Source organism: Amblyomma americanum, chromosome 8, assembly GCF_052857255.1.
Source record: "Amblyomma americanum isolate KBUSLIRL-KWMA chromosome 8, ASM5285725v1, whole genome shotgun sequence".
Lineage (NCBI taxonomy): Eukaryota > Metazoa > Arthropoda > Arachnida > Ixodida > Ixodidae > Amblyomma > Amblyomma americanum.
Window position 1 is genome coordinate 102,899,353 of NC_135504.1, and position 24,083 is coordinate 102,923,435.

A 24,083-nucleotide genomic window follows, 5' to 3' on the forward strand; every position below is an offset into this window, starting at 1 on the left:
TATGACTCAACAGGGTGAGTTAAGTGGCAGCTAGCTGAAGATTGGTATGGTCCAGCAGCTAAAAAGCGTTCATTGAGTTTATTCGGAAGTGACATTCCGGAATAATTTACCACATTGATATTTAGCTCAGATGTAAGATCATTTATTTTGTTCCCCATGATGGCGTTAACACCTTGCCAAAGTAAATTAGAGCTATGTAAGATAGAGGAGGACTTATTAGGAAAAGTGATTGAGCCTTCTTTAAATTCGAGTTTAATTTGTTACGAAACTTCCTAAAATTAAATAAACAATCCGGGCATTGCGTTTCCAAACAACGAGAGAACATTCTATTCTTTTGTTTAACTTGCTTAAAAAGCGTTCCTGTCATCCATTCCTTCCTAGCCTTTCTGTGTTGTTTATAGTTTTGTTTGGGAACGCAGCGTCGTGGCTTTCAAGCAGTTTCTTAATAAATACATCATAGGCACGGGACGAGTCATCTTCACGATAAACATCTACCCAATTAATTGCAGACATCAAGTGACAAAATCTTGAGATGTTCTTTTCATCAGAAATTCCCCGCGCGCGTACCACTATATACTCTATTTCATCGCATCAGGAAAAAGTGAGAAGATAAGGAAGTGGTCAATAAACCTAGAAGAAAAAAAAAACACCTGATATACACCTATCGGGCGGAAAATGAGAGAAACACAAATCAGTGAATGTTTCAGTGTGTAATGATATACGAGTGTGCGATTGAATAAAACTGTCACAACTATAAGACAACATTATTTCAATTAAACTGATCTTCAAAGGGTTATCCTCCAAGAAGTTAATATTGAAGTCACCTAACACAATGACATGCAACTTCTTTATTGCGGCGATTTCTACTTAAATAAAGTGGCAACCAATCTTAAGTGAAAAGGACATACAAAAATACAAATTGGCGATAATAACAGTTCCTGAGCACAGGGCTAAATTGGCACAGGACCAGCTGCGCACGTTTTTTTATTCTCATAAAAAACGCGGTTCTTTTTCAGGCAGAGCTATTGAATGCGTTAGCGTTGCCTCAATAGGTCTGTCTTAAAAAAGAACTGCGTTTTCTTGATGGGAATAGAAAAACGTGCGCAGCTGGTCTTGTACCACTGTTGCACTGTGCTAAGGAATTGTCATTATTGTCAGTTTGTATTTTGTGTACCTCTGTTTTTCTTTTGAGCTTGTTTATGTTGGAAAATTTCAGAAACGAATCAATTAATCGAAAAAAGTTGACTGAATTACCTTGAGGAGCGATACACAACCATTATAGTGTCTCTATGAAAAGCAATGCAGAAAGTTTCAAAGTCAGCACACACAAGTGAACAATTCTACAATATTTAAAAAGGAAACGGTTTTAGACATAAAAAGATACACCACCACTACGCTATTCATCACGGAATACTGAAATAGGTTTGTCATCAGCAAACTCTAACATCTGCACATGAGCTAAACCAAGTTTTAGTGAAAGCAATAAAGTCGAAATAAAGTTAAGTTTTAGTAATTCAGATTTACCCCGCCGCGGTGGCTCTGTGGTTAGCGCGCTCGGCTACTGAACCGGAGTTCCCGGGTTCGAACCCGACCGCGGCGGCTGCGTTTTTATGGAGGCAAAACGCCAAGGCGCCCATGTGCTGTGCGATGTTCAGGTGTCAGGTTCAGGTGTCCAACGATATATGAGACAGATACTGCGCCATTTCCTTTAACCGAAAACCAATTATTATTAGCATTATTATTATTCCGGTTTATTTTTAGGTTCTGACAGTTCAAGTGGTAAAGGGACAGTGCTTTGCGGGGATTATATGCACTATTATTTTAGAGCGTCATTAAATGTCTCGGGAGTAAAATACGCTATTGTTGAGCAGATGTACTGCGCAGCCTCGCAGCTACAGCGCTTAAACAATATAATCAATGTCTTCGTCGCAAATTATTCTTATTGTTCGTGGCCGTGGTTGGTTTCGAGGATAAATATACCCTTCTTTAGACCAGAAGTAAACATATTTAATTTCCTTAGCCTTCATTTTAGCGAGCCAGAGTAAATTCTTGATGGAAGCAGTGAAGTTATCAAAGAGTCGAATGTCATCTTCGCATATATTCCGCTTTGAAATCCAGTCTGCTTTTGTGGATCTGTAGAGAAAACGGATTAAGACCACAGGCAACTTGTCATGTTCAGAAAGTAGGTTCTGGAACCTTTCAACGTCTCTTGCAACAAGTGAGGGTAAGTTAAGCTTCATCGCAAGGCTGTTGACTTTGTTCAGCAAATTTCCTTCGTCAGTGGCAGGCATTTATTAAATTCAATATTTTGCTGCCTACTGTATGGGCTCAGTTCATTTAGTTCCTGACGCAGCTTTCCAGTTTGTTGCCCTTGCTGGTTTGTCTCAATGTCATCTACTGTTTTACGTATGTGCTCAATTTCCTTGTCCAGCCTAATGGTTACTTCTAACAATTTGTCGTACGTGTCAGACATATGTTGAACGGACATTTCAATACTTGAAACAGTGTCTTTCAAAGATGACAGATCATTAACTGTGGCTGCGAGATTTGTGAAATATATACTAATAACAGCAAGCTGTTTGCATACTGCGGTTGAAGCCACATTACTCCTGCTATCGTGAGTACGGGACTCAGAAGTTCGGCATGTAAGGGGTTTCAAAGTTCTAAATTCAGCAGATTTTTTTTTGGAAACTCCGGTCCCCAACTCCTGCACGCTTCTCAATATGAAAGATTTGAGAGAAATCTGCACAGGTCAAAAATTCTTCTTCATCTATAATGTATTCATAGCATGCCGAACAAGGATCAAAATTTTCTGACGTCATTGCAAACAAGACACTTGATCATGGGCATCAGTGGCAGCATGGGGCAGCAATGGGCAGCAACGGGCTGGTACTAGCTTTAAGTCTCATAATCAAATATGCAGTGAAATATAAGAGAAGGAACATTTCCGGCACGCGGAGCCGACTCATCCCAGGTTTATTTCTCTGTGATTCCATCAATATGCCCTGGACAATCGAAGAATTTCTAAATGAGCTCATCTTGATTTGCTGTTATATCGCATTTGGTGCAGAACTTTGCAGGCTCCCCTTCCTGCCCGTATTGATAAGGGGGAAAAATCGGTTGGTTTGTAACATTCTACATTCTCTGCACGCCTTAGATGTGAGAGACCGATCTGGAGGTGGGAGGTTTAACCTGTCATCCCGGTATTCAGCCGCGATTTCCGTGTACGTGAAGAACGGGTCCTTCGACCCGGGTAAAGGTGATTCTACGGCTGCCCGGGTGTAGATATTTATGTGTTAGCAGCCTCATTGCCTGGAATGCTCTCATGAGCCGGTACGTTCATAATCCAGATAAGAGACTGTGCGCTTAGCAGGGTAGATGCGGCATTGTTAATATCGAAGGGACGCTGCGGTGGAGCAATTGCTGGCAGACAAAGCAAGGCTAACCCCACCTGTAGCATTCAACACCTCAACCTCAACCTCTCTATCTAATACCAACTGTACAAGTATCTTAACCACTTCTTTCGAAGCGATCGCCTTATTATAGTGTCTTACTGGTATTTTGCTGTCGCAAAGTATGCATTTGTCTTAGGTGCTCCTGCAGGCTAACGCCAGAGAGGCCTCTTCCGCTGTGAGCCAATCTCTAGTGTTGAGGGATTCGGTGACTCAGGCCGCAGGCCGCGTCGCAGTAGCAATTTGGCTTTAGGCCACCCCTCATAGTCTTTCTCTTATAAATTTATTCTATATTCTCCCTACTCCTTATTGTGTGTCGGGCGCATATTTTTTCGAATTGGAGCGATCTTCAGTCTCTTTCGAACCTGAAGAGCCATTTCCGCTGCCATGTATAACCGCTCCTTCTGGCTCTCTCCTATGCTGCCAAGGGCCTCTCTGCCTGCCCCTGTAGAATTGAGTCTCCAGAGTTGCGCCTCCCTCACCGCTGTAGCAAGTTCATGCCACGTATTATGTAGTCCCGCTTTCAAAAGCTTCTTAGTTGAGACGCTGGTGGGAATGCCTTTTCCTTTTTAAAGCCCTCCTCATCAGAGTGTATAATTTCTCTTCCTCGCTCTGGCTTAAATGCAGGAACGGGGTTGCATACGCGATCATCCTACTAATAAACGTGCGTGTTAGGCTCCAAGAGGCCGCGCTCCCGCTATCCCTTATCTTTGAGTGAGATTCTACGGAAAATCCTAGCTACCTGAGCCACCTAATATGATAGTTTGTTTATGAATATAGTGTTTTTTTTCATTCTCTTGGAGAAGGAAGCCTAGAACTTTGATTACTGGCATCCTAAGTACCCTGTTCCCCCATACTACCACCCCCACCGGCGGGTACAGTCTTGGAAAGCATCTTTCTTTCCATTTCTGTTGTTTTGATGAGAGTGTGAAAATTTCAGACTATGTGGAGAGCAGCACAGTCCTCTGCCAAGAACGTATTTCTACCATCTCCGCCGCTACCTGAAGTCTAAGCGAGATATCGACGTTGGATCCCGTACACGTCCAATAGTGATATCATCAGCACATCTGCTATGTTGGATCCCCTCTGCCGTAGGAGAGGGGAGTGTTTCTTTAGAGTGAAGGTAAACATCATGGGGAGAGAACAGATCCCTGAGGTGTTCCTCTATCCCCCATCGCCAAAGGTTCTGACTTGAGTTCTAAGAATTTTATAGTAGTCTGTCTGTCCGACACAGTTCTCAACGTACTTGAAGCATTTGACTCCTGCGTTGGAGTCGTTTAGGCCTTGGAGTACTGCCCTGTGTTCCACGTTATCGAAAGCCTTCACGAGGTCCAGTCCGACAATAACACTTGTGCCGGCCTGTTCTCCCTTATCTAGGACGTCGTGTTTCAGCTGAAGCATGATGTGCTGAGACCCGGCCTGTACCTTACCGTTTCGTCTGGCCAGAGCCCTTCTCTTTCCATGCACTTAGAGAATTATATTAACATGCACTACCGCCTCTCTCGGCTCAATTTCCCCTCTCTGCACAAATCCATTTCCCAACACCACCAAAGCTTGGGGTGCCATCTTCAGGCATATACCTTTCTTACTGTAAAACGGAAAACATATCACGAGAAGAAAGCAGAACGACGACGAGACGGGACAAGAGCTAACTTTCTACACAGTGGACATGTTGCAAACCAGCAGCATATATACGCAACTGATACAGCCGATAGAAAGGAGAAAAAGACAACAAAAGTGCTACGTTTTCTTCTTTCCATCGGCTGTATCTGTTGCATGTATGCGCTCCTGGTTTGCAATAAATCTGCATGGTTGAAAGTTAGAGCTCGTCCAGTCTCGTCTTTGTCCTGAGTTCTTCCAACGCAATGTTTACCGCATTACAATGTATTACCAACCTGCCCAAGCCTGTTGCATTCTTACACCCCCGCGTCTTGCCCTGCTCCACCGAGGAACGTACTCGCTGGCCCGCCGCTTATGTGCCAGCTCAAGATGCGTCTACGCTCATATCTTATTCTCCTTCCCAGTAGGCTCGCTGCACAGCCGACAGCACGGATTTACGAAATCGGGAAAGATATTGGAATACGTCCAAGTGTTTGGCTGCTACGGCGTTTGCCGCCGCTACCACGTGGTAGCCTGTTCGCGGCTAAGCGAAACGTGCGGAGGAGACAGGCTCGCTCTAAGCTCCCTGTAACAGTTGGTTATGGCTTTATATGTAGTTACGTCTCGCCCCTGGGGACATCCGGGTCAGAGACCACCTGGGATGGTGTGCAATCAGTGCACACTAGCCCACCGTCTCGCCAGTACCTGCCTCGAACTCATCCGCAACCTGGGGACAGATTACGTAACTGTCAATTAGGAAAATTCTCAAGAACTTGTCACAAAGGTGTCAGTAAGCCCCGCTCCTATTAGTCGGTCGTCGCCGGCGGCCATATTGCTTTTTGCGTCATGGGTGGCTGCAGATGACGTCACGAATGTGGCAGAAGTGATGGCGTTGCACACATAATTATTCAGCCGCTATTTGACAGTTTTATGTCACAGTTTTGAGGCTGTCAATTTGACCGCTGCCTTTGTGACAGAAAATGGCGGCGGTGTACGCGGCCATACGACTGAGGCAGCTACGCTGCCGCTAGCAACGGCGAAGGAGGGCGCATGAAGACGCATTTGACTTGCCGGACGAGCTGTTTCGACGCCTTTTTCGACTGGAGAAGCAGACTGTGGAGTGGCTTGCGACGAACTCGCCAATGAACTGGGAGGTTTGCGTTCGAGTGCGCTGTCGGTGCGGTAGCAGGTGCTGTGTGCACTACGGTTCTTTGCCACGGGCGGCTTTCAGGCTGCCGTTGGTAGCGAGGCGCACATCGGCATCGCACAACCGACGGTGATCAAATGCGTGCGGCGGGTGGCGCAGGCAATTTTTAAAGTTAGTGCGCAGAAGGGGTGGATTCCCGCGGTCACCTCGGCGCAACAGATATATATGAACAAAACACGCTTATGCTGGCAAAACACTTTATTTTTCCAGCAAATCGCCTTCGTGGTCGCCTTCTGTTTCCCAAGGGAGAAGAAACGAACAACCACTCGTCACATACTGCAACACCTCACCTTTTTGCATTAAAAAAGCAGAAAAACACAGACTTCAACAAGTTCTCTTTGTGGATTTCGTACCAAGCGCTTCTTGCAAGTTCGCTCGGTAGTCAGCTAGCCTTCACTGCATTTGTTGAAAATTTTTCTGCGCACTTAGGTCAACCGCACGTAGTAGTTCGATTACAGACGCCGCGCAAAAAAACAATAACACGGCGTGAAACAGCTGCTATAGTGGAAAGCGGCCTTTTTACTGCCGTCAGCACACCCCCGCAGCACCGAAAGTTACCCACAAGTCAATTTAAAAGGACAACTTCGAACGCTTTTTATACTGTACAAAACCTTCACCATATGCTAAAACCTGCCACAGTGCGCTTCAGCAAAGTGAGTAGCCTTTCAATGAGGTTTGCTTCTTGATTGGGTGCAGATATTGGTGTAATGGTGTATGGGTTTATTACTGACGCACGTCTACACTGCTCAACTGATATGGTCCAGCCAAGGTGTGAATGATTGTGACCCTAAAGAAAAAGCTTGATATCACTGGATATCCTCTCCATGCCAGCAGCCAATTAACGCCGTACGTTATTCTTTGCAGTTTTCACTTGTCAAGCTTATAATCTTAATGAATAAGTGAAAGTTAGTGATGCGAGTTTCAAATTGAAAATTTAAATTTCGCGTCCAAATTGCATTTATACCCGGGACTCATGAATGTTGGATCCATGTTGGCTTGTGTAAATTGTAGTGACTTCTTCCTCTGACGGAGAAGAAGTCGCAAGGTGCTATAAAAAAAATTGATCTTCAAGCAATGCAAGAGTTTATGGTACATCTATTCTACATTGAGCTTAAACTTTTCGTTGAAGAACTGTTCAGATAACTCAGACTATGTCAATTTATCTGAAACGTGTCCGCTAAAATGTCGAATCTCTTTCTGTAATATAACTTCACGTTGAAAGTTCTATTTTCTTTCACGAAAACAGCCAAAAAATACTTGAAAGAAGACCGATATGGGTAGCTTATTTACGCCTTACTCTAAGAATGGCGCTTTTATATTCTGTCTAATCACTTTAAGAAATAATGCCCACCTAATTTGGAAGTTTACAAAAACAAAACATAAGAGAGAAAATAAGGGATCGGTTCAAAAGGTTTTTTGTTCATCTTAAGGTAACATTTGCACAAGGCATGCAATTTTGCATGAACTAGTATTCCTTCCTTCAAGAGTTGCCTACGCCACTTCTGATACTTTATTAGAACGCAGCAGCAGCAAGAATAAAGATGGACCCAGGGTCTATCAGGTGGTTACATGTTGCTATCAGGTGGTTACATGTCATACGTTTATGAAGCTGATGGATGTAGCCAGTCGCCCTATTTGTGACTTGAAAGCTGCCGGAGGCAGAATTGTTACCTTACGTTCGAGTGTCCTGCAAGCTTTCTTTCTTTCTGGATTGTACAGTGTTTTTTTCAGAAATATACAGCTCGATGGGTTTGCTTCCAAACAGTCCAGCGGGGCACTTACGCACATTTGACAGACCTAAGTTTGGGAGGGTTGAGGACTTAAGTTCCTCCCGCTTCGTGAGATTATAGGGTCTCTGAGCATGCAAGAGGTGCCGCGCTGCTGAGTGTATGAGTAGGCATCCTGGGCTATATGCTTTTGACAAAGACTGCACATTTCTGAAAAATGTTTGCTATGTATGGATAACAGATTCCTGAGTTGTTTCTTCCAACCTCAGAAGAGAGAGCGTTAGTCTTTTATTTAACAGTAGCTTGGTTTGGGCTAGTTGGTAACAGTTCTTAGAAAACATCGCGCAAAAGGGACACGGACGACACAGAAGTGGACAGGACAGGCGCTTTTATTCACGGTGAAAAAAAAGAAAGCGTCCATTGTCACATAAGGGTAGACAACTGCAGTGGCGACTTATTAAACTCGGTGTATGAGATTCTCATGAAAACGTTTAGCGCTAACTTTAGAGCTTAACCATTTACAGTTCTCAACGCTACAGGCTTAAGTCTCCCATTCAGCAGAAAATTTGGCACCCACCGTTGTATCGTGGAACTCCGGATTGGTCGAAAACGTTTGACGTCACACGTGGAGCTGTTATATTTAAACAAATATTACAACAAAAAATATAATTGCGAGGTCACAACAAGACTGACACTTAATTAAGGCGTCTGAGTATATAAACGAGAATAAATTGCGCCGGATTTAAAGTAGAGAGTATTAGTGGGGAATCGAACCCCTGACCGTTGCTTTGTGAGGGAAATACGTTACCCCCAAACTACGCAGGCGTTTTTTCTTTTTTCAACGTGGTCTTTATCACAGTGTCGATAAGCAAACATAATTCGGAGCACACAAAAAATACATCATAATGCGAAACACCTAAAAACAGAGCTATAAAAAAATGGCAATCAGGAGCACTTCACTGCCAGTGAGTGCCATTCCGTTTTGAACTTTTCCACGGGCATGCACTGCTTTTAAGTGTACATTCATTTTACTCAAGCGCTCTTTGCAGAAAAAAATTAATCACAATGTCGGTACATCATGCGCGTTTTTGAGAGGCTGAGCAATCGAACTAAAAAGAACATATCTAAGGGTTTGTCAAAAATTGCAGTGCTGTAAGGTATCGTACCATATGTGGTCTCAAGTAGCATTTTTTCTCATTGTCCGTTGCGGTATGTCGCAGAAGAGAAGAAATCAAGGCTTAGCGCTGAAGAGTTGGTAAGCGGCCTTTCCAGTGATGTACACTATAGTTATAGGCACTCAATTGTCGCCAAGGTACATTAGTGGCGCACTTGTCTATTGCATGCCGGAATATTTAGGAGGTGCCGTTCACCGCACGCAAAACAAGCATCCTCAAGTCTTACAAAGATTAATGTGAGCTGCTGACACCAAACGAAAGTCTTCCGTTAAACAAATTATTTCATCGATGCCTGGTTTATCAGCGCAGGAGAACGCGAAGTCATCACCATAAGCTGATATCTTCAGTCTGTGACCCATAATACGTAAACCTAGTGACGGCTCTGCTGTTCATAACGGCTATGCAAAGTGGGCCCAGACACAGTGCGAACTGGAGCGGGGACAGTGGACAACCCTCTTTCACAGTGAACTGAATGCGATCTGGTTGTGATAGACAGCCATTTACAAACAAGCTCATAAAACAGCTTTTGTAACGAAGCCGTATCGCGGTAGAAAGAATTGACCCAAGATTAACGTCATGTTAAAGCTAAAAAACGGCATGAATGGCACAGTGGATCGAACGCCTTTCCGACATCAATTTCCAGCAGTGTGAATTGTTCTTGAGCGGCGCTGCAGTACTGCTGCACCGTGTGCGCTATATATACTTCAGCAAGAGTTGCTGTATGACTAATTGACTTGATCCCTGTCATGCCACCAAAGGTTATGCAGAAAAAATACTATACGACACGCTCGTCTTTGTGCTGTCTTTCTTGCGCATAACCTTTGATGGTGCTGCTTGTAAATTTAGAGTCGATTGACCGTCCCCTCATGCCGCATGTTTGATGGTAGACATTGCACGCTGCAGCTGATTTCACAGGATTTAGCGAAAATCTTACAATCAACTTCTACAAAATGTGCTTTTTGTTCATAGTCAGTTCTTTGTACTAAGGCACTGTAACTCTTGGTAAATGACTGTAAGCAAAATCCAAATTCAATACTCGTCTCATAATTTTGTAGTTATACTAGGAATAAAACAGATTTAAATATACTGTAATGCCCCTAAGAGGTCGTCATATTCTAGGGTTTTTCGGAAGTGGCGATCGATCAATTTTCTCTTCCAATTGACCCATTGTTAAAGAAGGATTAATTACCCCTCACTCAACCTCAGGAAGTTTCGTAATCATAAAAACATCAGGAATGCTTAAACTGTTGGGAAAAGAGAAAAGTAGTGATCTGCAAATCTGTACATGTGACCAGAACGCCACCACAATAAAGCTAAGGGACGCGCTTGACACTCACATGGCGACTGTCGTCAAGCAAGGCCTGTCGCTGGGGTGTTCGCATGGCTGACATAAAGGGTGGGGGGAGCGGTTGTAGTGAAGGCTACATTGGCCACTCGAACTCGCATTTTCGCCTTGCTCTCATTCTCACCGTGGTCGCACCGAACCACGTGATCAACCACGTGACTGGTCAGGTGACAAAAGCGTGAAGAACCACGTGACAACTGCTAGCCGGACAACCATACTAACCTGGACTTTCAATCAAGATTAACCAAGGCTAACCAAACTATGCCTTAGCTTTCGCTTCGTGTATCCTGGCATAGCCGCGTTAAACAACTGCCAATTTTTTTTGTGTACGTCGTGTGCTCTTTCACATACTGTGATAGTTTGGATTGTACGACAATGAGGATGTGTTTGATTAGAGAGACACTAATTAAGCGAATAGTTATTAAGCGAGTAGCAAAAGCGGGACGGTGAGCGGTCTCTGTACGCGAACGACTGTATGCTTGTGCAACGCAACATTGATGCGTCATGTGGTCTGCTAAAATGCAAAGAGCACGTGATCGAGGAATCTGGTGATGATATCAAGCGGAGTCACAGACTGGAACCATTAATGCTACCGCCTCATACCCTTAAATGCGCTGCCCCATTTTTTTTTCTTAAGGAGCAAATCCGAACCATTTAAAAAATGTGCTTCCCTATTTAGGAAGTGTGCTTGTAGCCCAGCATGGATAGAATGTTCTTATTACAAGTCGTGGTTATTTAAAGCTTGGAACAACTCACTGATCCAGCTTTTAGGGAGCATGCAGAAAGAATACCGGAGCGTAGCAATGGTACTTCTTGTAAACACTTGCGAGTTTTTATAGAAGCCGATGCATCCAGAAGTTTGAAACTGTGGCTTCGGTGCTTATACTTTAACATTTGAATTCTTTTTTATTGTACTGACATTCTTTAACGAAGATTTCTAGCGCTAGGTGCTACAGAAAAGCATTGCATAAATAATGGTGTCTGAGTATGTGTGGCTTTCTTAAACATTCTTAAGTATGTGCTGTCTTCTTGCTTACGAATGCAGGACAACCCATATGTAAGGGATATTATAGCTTGCTTGTACAAAAGCCATAAAAGAGAAATTTTTGTTCACTCTGAAATCACTGGCAACAATGTGCTGCTTGCTTGAAGTCGTCGTAATAAGATTTAGTATTTTGACTACCTTAACTTTCGCATCGAAGTAGGCGCAGTCGTGTATCGAGGCACTAGGCAACAGTAATAAAGAAGGTTATCTGAATGCGTCTCCTTGGGACGTTATTAAGACATGGTTAGAGGATTGGGTGGTTGAGAGCAGGACCGAGACGTAAATCAGAAGGTCAGCATTCAAATTCGGTAGAGTGAAAACGAACTTGCTATCTGTATTTAAGAACTGTAAACTACTATGCAGTTATTCATTACCACGTTAACAATAGAAACAAACATAAAGCAATCGAAAAATGGAGAACGGTGGTTCCGTCCCCAACCTGTTAAAAAGTGGACGATATTTACGCCTTCCCTCCCCCCCCCCCCCGCCCGCTCGCGCTCACCCACCCACACACACACACACACGGGCGCGCGCGCACGCACGCACACACAGACCAGAAAATATCTTGAAGGCGACAGCATCAAAAGCTGGCTAATGCTCTTATACTGGATTTTGGCTGGAAGTTTCTTAGCGGGTAGAACTAAACAGCTGACATAAAGTGTTAGATCACACAATCGCTCTATATTCTCATGGTCAGACCGATTAATAAATTATGGATTTAGCTACTTTGTATACCTTCAGTCGATATCGCTTGGTTCAGGTAGACAGGCCAGCTCGCATTTTCATAGTTTATTATCATGCAAATGCAACTGAATTTTTAACCGTGTTAAATAACTCGTGCAATCATAAAGTTCAGAGTAACAATGCAAATTGAGGCCCCTAATATTCGATGATGGTCTAGTGAGGGAAGAATTAGAGTGCTGGTTTCCAGTATGCTAATTCGATGACGCTGGCAGTACGTGTCATACGGCCAACACCTAAGTTGAGGAGTTTCCTAAAAAGAAAACAAGCTTAACGGAAATCACCGGATGGGCTTCGGAAGAACCCCAAAATGGCTGGGAGTTTATACTTACAGAAAGCTTGCCACCAACTACTGTATTTATAGGCAAAAAGCGTTAAAATGATGTAGATGACGATTAGATGGTTACAGCGCAAGCGCTTCACGTGTCTCGATCGCTTCCTTGCCTTTTACTTTGGCTGTTTTGGACGGTTAATATGTGCAAGGTACTGAAGCAATTTAATTTATTTCTTTGTCTGCAGACTTGAGGCGATTAGCTGGGAAGTCTTTCTTCCTCATAATTTGCAATTAAATTCTAATCAAACTTGAATTTTGTGCATTCCTTTTAAGCGTTTCGAGGGGGGTCAGCATTTTATCTTAGCACATCTTGTATTAGATAATTGAAGTCAAATACGTAAGTACAATTCTTCTGTTAGCGCTGGAATCATACACTGCTATCTCGCAAGTCATTGGCAACACCTCCGTCTCTTGGGATGAAATTACAAGAGCGGGGATTGCGAAACGTCGAAGTTCATTTTCGTAACGCGCGGAGAATAAGCTATTCCAAGATGAAACCATGGTAGATCGTTCCAACTTTTCATCGCGTCATTGGTGGGCCAAAAATTATGAATGGACGTCACAGTACCAGCAAAAAGTATAATAAACAATCACGTGAAATGTGAGTCACTCTCTTTACCATTGCCAAAACGTCGACAGATGCTCGTGTGACAGGTCAGTTATGTGCGCAAATGCTGCTCACTGTGCAGGTTTTCAGCCTCATTATGTTGGTTTGAAATTCATTCACAAGAAGCATATCAGGCGTATGTAAATGCGCCAAATTATTATCTCTGGAATCAGTTTTCCTGTGTTTTTAAATCTGCCTGCAGTTTGCTTTCCAGGAAAATGGCAACTGCCGCTTTCAATCCTGCTCTTCTGCTGGTACTTATTGTTGCGGTGTAGTGAGTATGATACGTTCTGCCACGTTTGATGTACACACTTCGCGATTGGCAGATAGCCGCGAATTAACAGTGCAAAATAATTAAGACCCAAAACTCATTATGCAAGGTATAATGTTGGGCTAGTTGGTAGCTGTCGAACATCATTGAATCAAGACTGAAAACGGCGCGAAAAACAGGACAAGATAGAGAGAAGCAACCCACACAGTACCGAACTTACAACTGAGTGTATTTCATGCGAAAGCGCAATAAATACAGGAAGTACACATAAAAACTAAAAGAACACCATTATATAAGATTGATACTATTGCAGGTCAATATCTAAAAAGGCTATCTCTTTTCTCGATAAGCGAAGAGACGGCACGCTCAAGCACTTGAAATCTCTCGTGTGGATGACGAAAGCTTCGTACGGTTGAGAAGTGTACGAAGCTTCTCAGTTGTAAGTTCAGTGTTGTGTGTGTTGCTTCTCTCTATCTTGTCCCGTTTTTCGCGCCGTTTTCAGTCCTCAATTATGAACCAACTGGCCCAACAATCCTCCCTTTTGCAATCATTGAATCGCAGCGCTGGCAGACAGGGACTCGTCGCGGCAGCAAAAAGTGTTCGCAAATTTTGTCCGCACGATTATGCCGTACTGCGGAGATAAATGAGCAAAAGCTTTATTCGTTACGTATTGCGTTAGTAGGTCTTAAAGAGGAAAAAGTTTGGTTGATAAATTTTAGCTAGTTAACTTCGTAAACTGAAATAATGAAAATAAATGCTGTGTTTGAAGCAGGTTTTGTGGGACCGAGTCGATGAAGAACGATGTAAGTGCGTGAAAAGGCTGACCTAATATAATAAGAATTAAAAAGAAACAAACAAATACGATGTAAAAATAAAAGGAATTAAACAAATAAAAGGTAGAGTATATGAAAACAAAAATCAACCATGCTTCAAATATTAAGCAAAAAAATTAAAAATGAAAAATGTAGGGAGAAAGAGAGGAAAGGGAAAGGCATTCGCATTTCCGCTCTTAAGCAGCAGTGAGTGCAATCCTGTAATTTGTATTTTCAGTGGTACTGAAGCTGTGAATGTCTACTGAACTTTACGAGCATTTTATTTTGTGCACATTCCTTTTTCAGTTCTGTATGTTAGCTAATTATGCTTGCCTGCTCAAGTGAACGCCTACGAGTTGTGCTTATGAACTTAGGTCGATATTTTGCAGAATTCAATTTAAATTTTAAATTTGTCGATTTACTAAGGACAACTGTCACGTCCTGGGATTATTTTCAGCTGTAGGACTCCAAAGATTGCCTTCTTTCCGCAACTTCTGAGATGAAACTCTTCTCTTCATTGAGTAGGATTGTAACATGACCCGCGTTTTCAGGGCTACCGCTGAAATAAAAAATTAATCGTGATTGTCGGAAAAGATAGAATAGAGCAAAATTCGCTATTGTCTTCCCTGCATTGCAGCTCTTCCCCACTTCTCTCTATATGACGCTAACTGTGCCAAGGCAGAGAAAGCTAGAGATATAGCCTCTCTGTGCGGTACCCTGGTATATGCGCCCGTCGAGCAGGAACTCTTCGACCCCCCAGAATTTTGTAGGGGGCTCACTATGCTTGAAACAGGCTGAACTTCGAATAATACGTTAGCCTTGGCACCTAAAATTGAACTTCGAGGGCATGTTCTTCATAAGCGTTAGGAAGGTGAGCTGAATAGATGCCCCAGCTTTATTTTGTGGGTGAAACAAGCCGCCGCAGAGGGTGAGCCGTCATTTTGGATTTATTTGGTACATTCCGAACCGAAACTCTAAAATGCCGTTCTTTGTTCTCTAAGATTTCGGCGTCATCTTTTCGTCATGGTTGTGAAGTATTCGACTAGGGTGTTCACAGCCGTATTACAAAATTTTAGTTAGGTGGGCGCAGTAATCTTGCGTATACTGCGAGACTGCTGCTAACTGATGGCCATGCGTGCAGCGCTGCCTCTCTTGCCTCGTTTCGTGGCCCTACTCAAGCTAGAAAGCCTAGTCGAGGTACGCTAAGCGCTCGCTACTGACTGAAATGGGAAGCTTTCGGCGCGTTTCTTGCCAGGTACCTATTAGGAACTAGGTTGTACCTGTATTTATTTTCTACGTGTAATCTAGACCTAAATGTTTCCATTCGTTTTCAGATCGTACTCTCTCACCAATGCATCTGGCCATAATGAACCACAAGCCCGCTCTTGTTTTCGAACAATTGGGCGACGCAAAGTAGCTAAAGCAAATTCTGCTTGGCGGGCGTTGCCGGCTTGGCAACGAATCCGAACGAAACTTTTTCGAACGTTTTTTGTTACGTATTTTCGACGTATTTGATTACGCATTCAGCATTTTGCGTCGTGTCTGTTTTTATGTATTTCAGTTTTAATGCTCTCGCACCTTGAAGAGAGAAAGGCCGCAATCTATTCACTATTGTTATCAATAGCTGATCGAAAATTATTTTCAGCCGAATGGTGAAAGATTCGACTATTGTGACTAGGTTGTGAAAGAGTGTCGGTTATCCTGAGAGATGCTACCGCACTGCAAGAAACGTTCGTAGTGGCCCCGCTCCCAGCTTAGAAAACGCAGTAAGCGTTGCCTTCGCGAAGCATAATCTATCATAGACAAGAAAAGAAAAGTGGCATGAAGGACCGGTAATTTTTTAAAGAGTAGAATCAAAAGTGCAAGGCTCAAAGGCAGTACATCGGCATTGGTGGTTTCGGCTTGCAGCGAAGCTCTGAATGATTATTACAGAACGGTTTCAGGGTTTTCATTTGGATTTAATACGGAATATCGTTTACAAAGAATCAAATTAGGAATGCACATAAGGGCAAGGAAAGATAAGTGCTCAGTGAATGAGGCTATAAAATTATTGTGTGCCCTAGGTTGAACGTTGACCATCGAAATGGGTGTAATTTCGCGCCGGCTTTGGGCTTCGTTTTCAGCTTTTCTTTTGTGATATTAGGAAAGAAGTATTGCCTCATTTTACACGCTCTTATTTCGGATGCAGAACCTGGCCAAGATCGGCTACACCTTACACGTGACAGAAGCCTTGAGCTTGAGCCGCGCCAAACAAGATTTACACGCAGTGAACTTTTGCATCTTGTTTAACCGCGAGTAGGGTTCTCAGTGAAGAATATTGTCACTTCCCCGCAGAAGAATTTAATTTCGAACGACTGTCGTTAATAATGACTGCATGAAAAACCAATCCTCTTCAGTTCTCTTTTGTTTAAAAGAGTTAGGTGTTGGGCTAGTTGTATTTGTGACAAATTATATATATTTTTATCGCAACCAGGACCGGCACACCAAGACAAGAGACAAACAGGAGCGCTCGTCTTTGTCTTTGTTCTTTGTGCCCCTGCCCTGGTTGCGCTAAAAAAAGGTATCATTTGTCATTCTTTCTTGCTTGTATCTCATCGAATTATTACACTACACATTAATGCGGATTTTTGTCATTCCATTGAAGAATGTGGTGAAGAATGCCCAAGTCCGTGGTATACACCACAGATTGCCTCCGGTGAATTCCCGCTGGGCATTTACTTCCTAATTTTGCCACGCTACAAGTATTAGCGACGTTTCTGCTTTGCAGATTCGCACAATCATTTGGACTCAAAGCAGCGGAAGCCAAACCGCGGCGGTAAACCAACAGCAGTGATGGTTTTCACGCTCATAAATTTCAAGGGGAGCGCCAGGCTTCCAGGACATCCAAGGATTTGGAGCCCAGTGCTCGCCACTCATGGATAAGATTACTATAGAACCTGTTTCCGTTTTCTTGAAAAGACAGACGCTTGCACTTCTCGTCATGCAGCGTCCGGATATGAGACAGGAAAAAAGTTTCTTGCATATCTTTCCAATTAACCCTATCTTGTGCCAGCCGTGGCCATCGTGTCCCAGCAAACTTCTTAATCTAAACCACCCACCTATCTCTCTGCCACCCCTTGCTACGCTACCCTTCTCTTAAGACCCAAACAGTTTTAATGACCATAATTATTTACACTTTGCATTAGATACCCTTGCAAGCCCACTTCTTAATTTAGACTAAGATATTACGAAGGGTACAGTGCGCGCAAGACCAGCCGGAAGTGCAAAACAGTGCAAAGGCTTCCCGAATCTCTAAACCAATGCCTTTCAATCTTTCGCAGTGTGCGCTATCAACTAAAATCAGAGGAAGAGGAGCACCCGCTATTTTCGCTGATTACCCGAGAGTCTCTTCCCTGTAGGATCTGTTCGTGCTCACCGAGTAGTGTTTTCCGGTGTGCCTTTCAAGCAGAAGACACGACTACGCAACGCCGTGTGGAATTTGGCCATCGCGGAACAAACGGAGCAGCTTACACACGCTTCACCTTTGTCGCGATTAATTTTGCGTGCTCTTTCCAGCTGCTTGGTAGGAGGGATTGAAATGTAGTTTTGATTTGTTTATATTTGTTTTAGGGCAGGCATCGTACCGAGTATACCACTTTTTCCATCGCAACCAAGAGACCTGGATATTCAGAACAGGCACCGGCGCTGCCTTCAGTCGGTATGGTGTGAATAGCTTGCCTCACGAAAAATAAGCCTTAGCATCAATGCAAGAATAGATCTTGCTGAAGGGGATCTTTCCTCACTCATTCTCGTGCAACGTTGTAAAAAAGGCGTACAGATTTGAAATTCATTGAATAAGCTTTGAACTGTGATTCGGAGTATAATTCTAGCGGTGGAACTGTAACCGAGTTGTACCCGCATGGATTGTCCAGCAATTAGAAATTTGGAACAGTAGGCGTCGCTATTTGGGACTCTACCATATTGTTCAGCAGGGATAACTTTCTCTAAAAATCTCAAAAATTTCGGATGCGAGAACGAACTAGCGTCGCATTGGTGCTTAGCCGCATGCTTTCCTTTCAGGTCTACCCAAAGTATAAAATCGTGAAGTTTGTACTCAACTGTGCATTAGTACCAAAAACAAAGATCAAGCAATCTTTTTGAAGAACTGACGTTGCCAAATGTCTAAGAGAGTCTGGAAATTCATTAAAAAATGAGTTCGTCGCTTGCCCTTCGTTCTCATGTACGATTTGTAACGGCTCCTAAGTAAACCTTAAAAAAGATACCACATAATCTAGTATGTGTTCTTATGCTTGTCTAACCTTTAAGATTGTAAGGCGAAAGATGTAGCAGCCTGGTACAATAAGCCGTATATGCCTTAAAAGGGACAGTAGTTTTTCTGGTGTTAATGAGACACTTTTAAATTGTAAATTGTGAGCTTTAACATCTGTAAAGAACATATAGAGCACGAGAGCACGAGCAGAAGGGGGCTACCTTATATTTTAAGCTAAATGAACTTCTTTAACGCGTGCTGATAATGCAAATACCACAGGTATTTGAGTACTCAGCGTAAATATTTTGTGTTAGGCGGCGAGGCACCAAAATAACTAGTTTGACAGAAAATAAGTAAAAGTGCTAAGACAAGACAAAATAAATGAGAACCACACTTGTACACAGTGCGACTTTGTATCTCGGTCTCTTGGTTTCGTTTTGGAGCTTTTATTTACATTCCGTCCACATGCACCAACCAACCCTTATCAGCCCTCTTATACTAGATTGAACGAGGGCGCTGTATACAAACTTGCTTTTTATGTTTCCTGTTCAGTCAGTGCCATCCACGCAGCCCTATTCCACGATGCCCTACCGGATGCCTGTGCCATCCACGGTCAAGTAATCACGAAATAGGGATGTGCTTCAATCCTCGACTTCAGCTGACTCAAGGCTGGGATCCGCCTCTGATGGCCAACCCGATGTCACCTGGGACGCGATCTCCTACAGCATGGCGTAGATATCTAAATATTTTTAATGAAAGCCTTCTGCTGCACTAATAGAGAGAGTTCATTCCTATTTGGAGTATTTTGGCGAATTTCGAAAATCTGACATGTTGCGTTTAAGGTAATGTACACCCTAAAGTGTCATATATCAAATGGGGTTCAAACTGCTGATGTGTGGTCTCCGAAAAATGCTTTCCTTTTTACATCCCATTCTTTAAAGAGCGAAAAATTTCTTTTGCTCAATAAGTGCGTCAGTCGAAAAAACCCGGCGCATGCTACGACTGGTATATATGGGAGGTCTGAACAGTGGCCCAGATCGGTTCATATTTGCATTAGTTTGATTCTAAATATGAGGTTTGGTTGATAGTTGCCAGGATCAAGTTTTCTACAGGAGCATCTGTAATGGTTAGAGGTATTGTGTTCTGCAATCGGGTCTACGTAGACTTCTGCGGTCAAACCACCTGTATTTAGCCGAGTGTGGCAGGATGCGGAGTACAATGAAAGAAATCGCAGAGTTTGGGCTTGCGCCGAGAACATTCACCAAGAATTTCACTAGGCGGAAGACACGCGACCCATTGACGCCATATTTTTTGGATACCTATGCTTACCCAATGAGTCGAGCTCAGGTGGCGCGCCGCGGGTTCCATACCTGCGCCGTTCTCATCAAAATTACTATCAAATTATGCAAATTTTCTCCTTGAGCTTATTTTTTAGTGCAGATATTAAGTTTCATTGTGGACAAAGTGGCGTTCGTTGTAGCTCTACGGCAGCACGTAAAATCACATGGCCAAAAAGCACCACGTACAGCGGTCACTGCGTGCCCTAACTAGATGTATTCCCTTACCATTTGCAGAACCTCGCTACCAATTGTGAACTGCTGTTCTCTTCCGAGAGTGTTGAACACTACTTTGGTTTTTGCGCGTTCATTTTCAGACCAACTGTTCTACTCTTGTCTGTCTGTGCTATTCCCTTCTCTCGAAGGATATGGCGCGCATGCCGGGAAAGCAAGTTTCTTTAAACATTTCGAAGCCACAAAAAGCAGCTCCTAAGCTTCACATTACGTGTTTAACGAAGTCACTTTACGAAACAAATCGAAATTTGTACCCAGGCCGAGCATTCGGAATTCAGTAGGTGTTTAAACTTCATCTGAAAACAGTCATCTGTCAACGTTTAACTCCTTTACACGACTGGTAGAGAACCATGCGGCAAATCTACCTAACAGCCCTTTTGTGCTGCAGTCAGTAATGTCAGGTGATCCACTTAGGGTCTCTCATTTCAAAAATTTAATGGTGCAACTGCGACTTCAGCCGCAGTTCTAGAGGTGTTCCAAGCGAAGTGTAAGACTTGTTGCGCTTCATATCGCCAGTAAGACAAGAAAGGTCAGCATTGCCGGTCCACCGTGATGCTGTGTGGATATGGATAAAATAGTTGGTCTAATAATCTGCTTTGCAAATCACATGTTAGCCACCTGAGATATTTACCATTCAAGATATAAAGAGGCAAGCAACACGTCGTGTTTCGCCCATGTTCCCGTGTGGAATCGCGGAAATAAGGGCTTTCAGTTTCGCATTAGATTTATAGTAGCGGTCAATTTGAATGTGATCGCGCTAGCATCGACCGGCGGGCCTTTCAAGCTGCATAGGGGCCGATTTTAAAGCTGTGAAGATAAAGTTTGCGCCGCCTACTTCTTCTCGTAGGACCATCCGGGCTACAACCGTCACCACCATGACCAACCCGCCAAATGTTTTCTGTGTCCTCCTTGTTGTGAAGGCGCGCATGCGCTGCCGACACGTGCCGTGCTTATCTACTCCGAATTTACCGGATAAGCTGCGTTATCGCCTGAGGTATCGGCGACGCCCTTAGCCAGGGGGCTATAAAACCAACTAACATTTCAATAAAACCCGCCCATTCGCCGCCAACCTCGTGTCCATTCACTTCAGTGGCGACGAGCGGCCCACCGCCGGGCAACGGCCTGTTTGATGGCGGCCCATGCTGGACCACCGGTTTTCGATGAAGCGGAAGACAGTTGGGACGCCTACCAGGTACGTCTGGAGTCTTACTTTGAACCATACGGAATCGACGACTCGAAGAAACGACGGGCGCTTCTAACGGCGGCTTTGAGTGCAGCAACAGTCGGCATAATAACGGGGCGTTGCGCTCCGGCCAAGATTCAGGAGCTTACCCACGAGAAGCTGGTTCAACTATCAATAGAGCATTATGCGCCAAAAGGCAATGAAATAGCAGAGTCGTACAAGTTCTTCACCAGGTATCAGCGTCTTCCCGTAACGACAAAGAACTTTATTGTGGCGATCCAGAAGTTGGCCGGGAGTTGCAATTTTGGCGAATCAAGAGACAAGATGTTACGAGACAGACTAGTTTGCGGTCTGCGGGACACTGTACTTTAGCGGAATCTTTTGTCAAGATCGTCTCTAACAATGAAAGAAGCAGAGGATACAGCTTTGGCGGCAGAGATGGCGGCTGTCAACGTGGATCACATGGATAGGAGAAGGGATCATGACAACGTTCATGCTATGAGAAGCAAGCTGCGGGGACCACCGAATCACAAGATTCATTCGCATGCTTCATCCAGAGCCAGCGAGGATGCCGTTTGTCCGTGTTGCGACAGCACTGCACATAAAGCAGCGAAATGCAAGTTTCGCCGGGTGGAATGTTTTTGCTGCCGACGTAAAGGGCACCTGGCTAAAATGAGCAGCTTCAAACAACCAAGAGTGGCACATTGCGAAAACTATTCTTCAGAGAGTGACAGTGAGCTGTGCGTGCTAAACGCGTACGCTCTGTCTACAAACTTGGTCAAGCACATGGTTCGCACCTTGCGCTGGAATGGAGTTCCTCTCAGGATGCAGGTAGACACCGGATCACCAGTCTCCATTATTACGTGGAAGACTTACTGCAAGCACCGACATGCCTGGTCAGTACTCCGCGAGACGTCTCTGCAATTGTCCTGCTTTTTAGGCAAACTTCCTGTGAAAGGTGAACCCAAGCTTCGTGTCTCGTATGGGGGAAAAACACTGGAAGCGACGCTAATCGTACTGCAGTGCGCTGGCCCGGACTTGTGCGGACGCGATATCATCAGCGCATTTGAACGCAATGGGAGGCCTGTCCTAAGCATTGCCGGCGAGGAAACTGCAAGTGAGAAAAATTTTTCGCACCCACCTTCGGTTAGCGCACTGCTTGACGAGTTCAGAGATCTGTTTACATCAGGTCTTGGACGCATTGCTGGCCCCGCAGTCCATTTGCTACTGCATGAAAATGTGACGCCACGATTTTGCAAAGCTCGTTCCGTGCCATACGCAACGAGTGAGCAAGTGTCTGTAAAAATAGACCTACTTGTCAAAGACGGCATTCTCTCGCCTATCGATAACGCGTATTGGGCTACGCCCCTAGTTCCAGTTATCAGGAAAAACGGCTCCATTCGATTGTGTGGCGATTTCAATGTGACCGTAAAGAGGGCGTGTGTACGGAGCAGTGCTTATTTTGGTCGTAAACAAGCATAAAGGCTTGTTCTGCTTTAATACACTGCCTTTTGGTGCCGCCTCTGCTCCTGCTATTTTTCAGAGACGTCCGGAGGGCATTGTGCAAGGCATTCCGGGCGTTCAAGTTTACTTGGACGATGTTGTAATCGCGGAGAAACGCGATGACTCCCGAACGCTGCGTAAACGTTTCGAACATTTCCGACAGCACGGTGTCAAGTTGCATCCGAAGAAATGTTAGTTTGACAAGCAGAAATTAAATTTCGGGGACACCGGATTAGTGCGGATGGTTTGTTACCTAGAGCGGCCAACATGAATGCGATAACGCGGATGGCCAAGCCAAAGTGTGTAACAGAACTGCGGGCATTTTTGGAGCTCGTGACCTACTACCAAGCATTTCTGGGAAACCTGGCCACGTTTCTTGAACCACTGCATGAACTGCTGAGGAAGAACGCCCACTGGCAGTGGGAAGCGCGACAAGCTAACGCTTTCCGAGCAACCAAGCGCCTGCTCCAAGAAGCGGTTTTTTGGGCATTACGATCCAAATAAGCCAATTTTCTTGGACACCGATGCATATTCGTGTGGCGTAAGCGCCGTACTGTATCACAGGGTAAATGGGCAAGGTCTGCCAATCGGCTTCCGGTCGCGCACTCTGTCACCCGCGGAGCAGAATTACTCGCAAATTGAAAGAGAGGCTTTGGCTGTTGTGTTCGGTGTTACAAAGTTCTGGGAATATCTGCTCGAGAATCAGTTCACACTCGTCACAGATCACAAACCTCTCCTAAGCCTTTTAAACCCTGAAAAGCCGGTTCCATTCATGGCCGCGCCGCGGATTCAGCGTTGGTCCCTTTTGCTAAGTGCGTACAACTATAAAATACAGTTCAATCCAGGGAAGGCGTTAATTCCAGCACATACCCTCAGCCGCTTGCCTGTACGCCAGGGTTATGACGCTAAGTCTGCAGAAAATGCCGCTCGAGAGTACGTTGTTTTAACACATCACTTAGACTCCGGGCCATTATCCGCCACCTACTTGGCTAAGATGACTGCAGACGATAGCCAACTCGCGCAAGTTTGCAAATACATTCACAGAGGCTGGCCACGCTCCTTGCAAGCTGCGCATGACCCATTACGCACATATATGCACAGAAAGCATGAACACGAAGCCATAGAATTGTACTGGGGGCATCGAGCAGTAATTCCCTCGAGGGCGCGATTACCAGTGTTGCGTATGCTGCATGATGAGCATCAGGGAGTTAAGGCTATTAAAATCTTGGCCCGTTCCATATTTTGTTAGCCAGGACTCGATC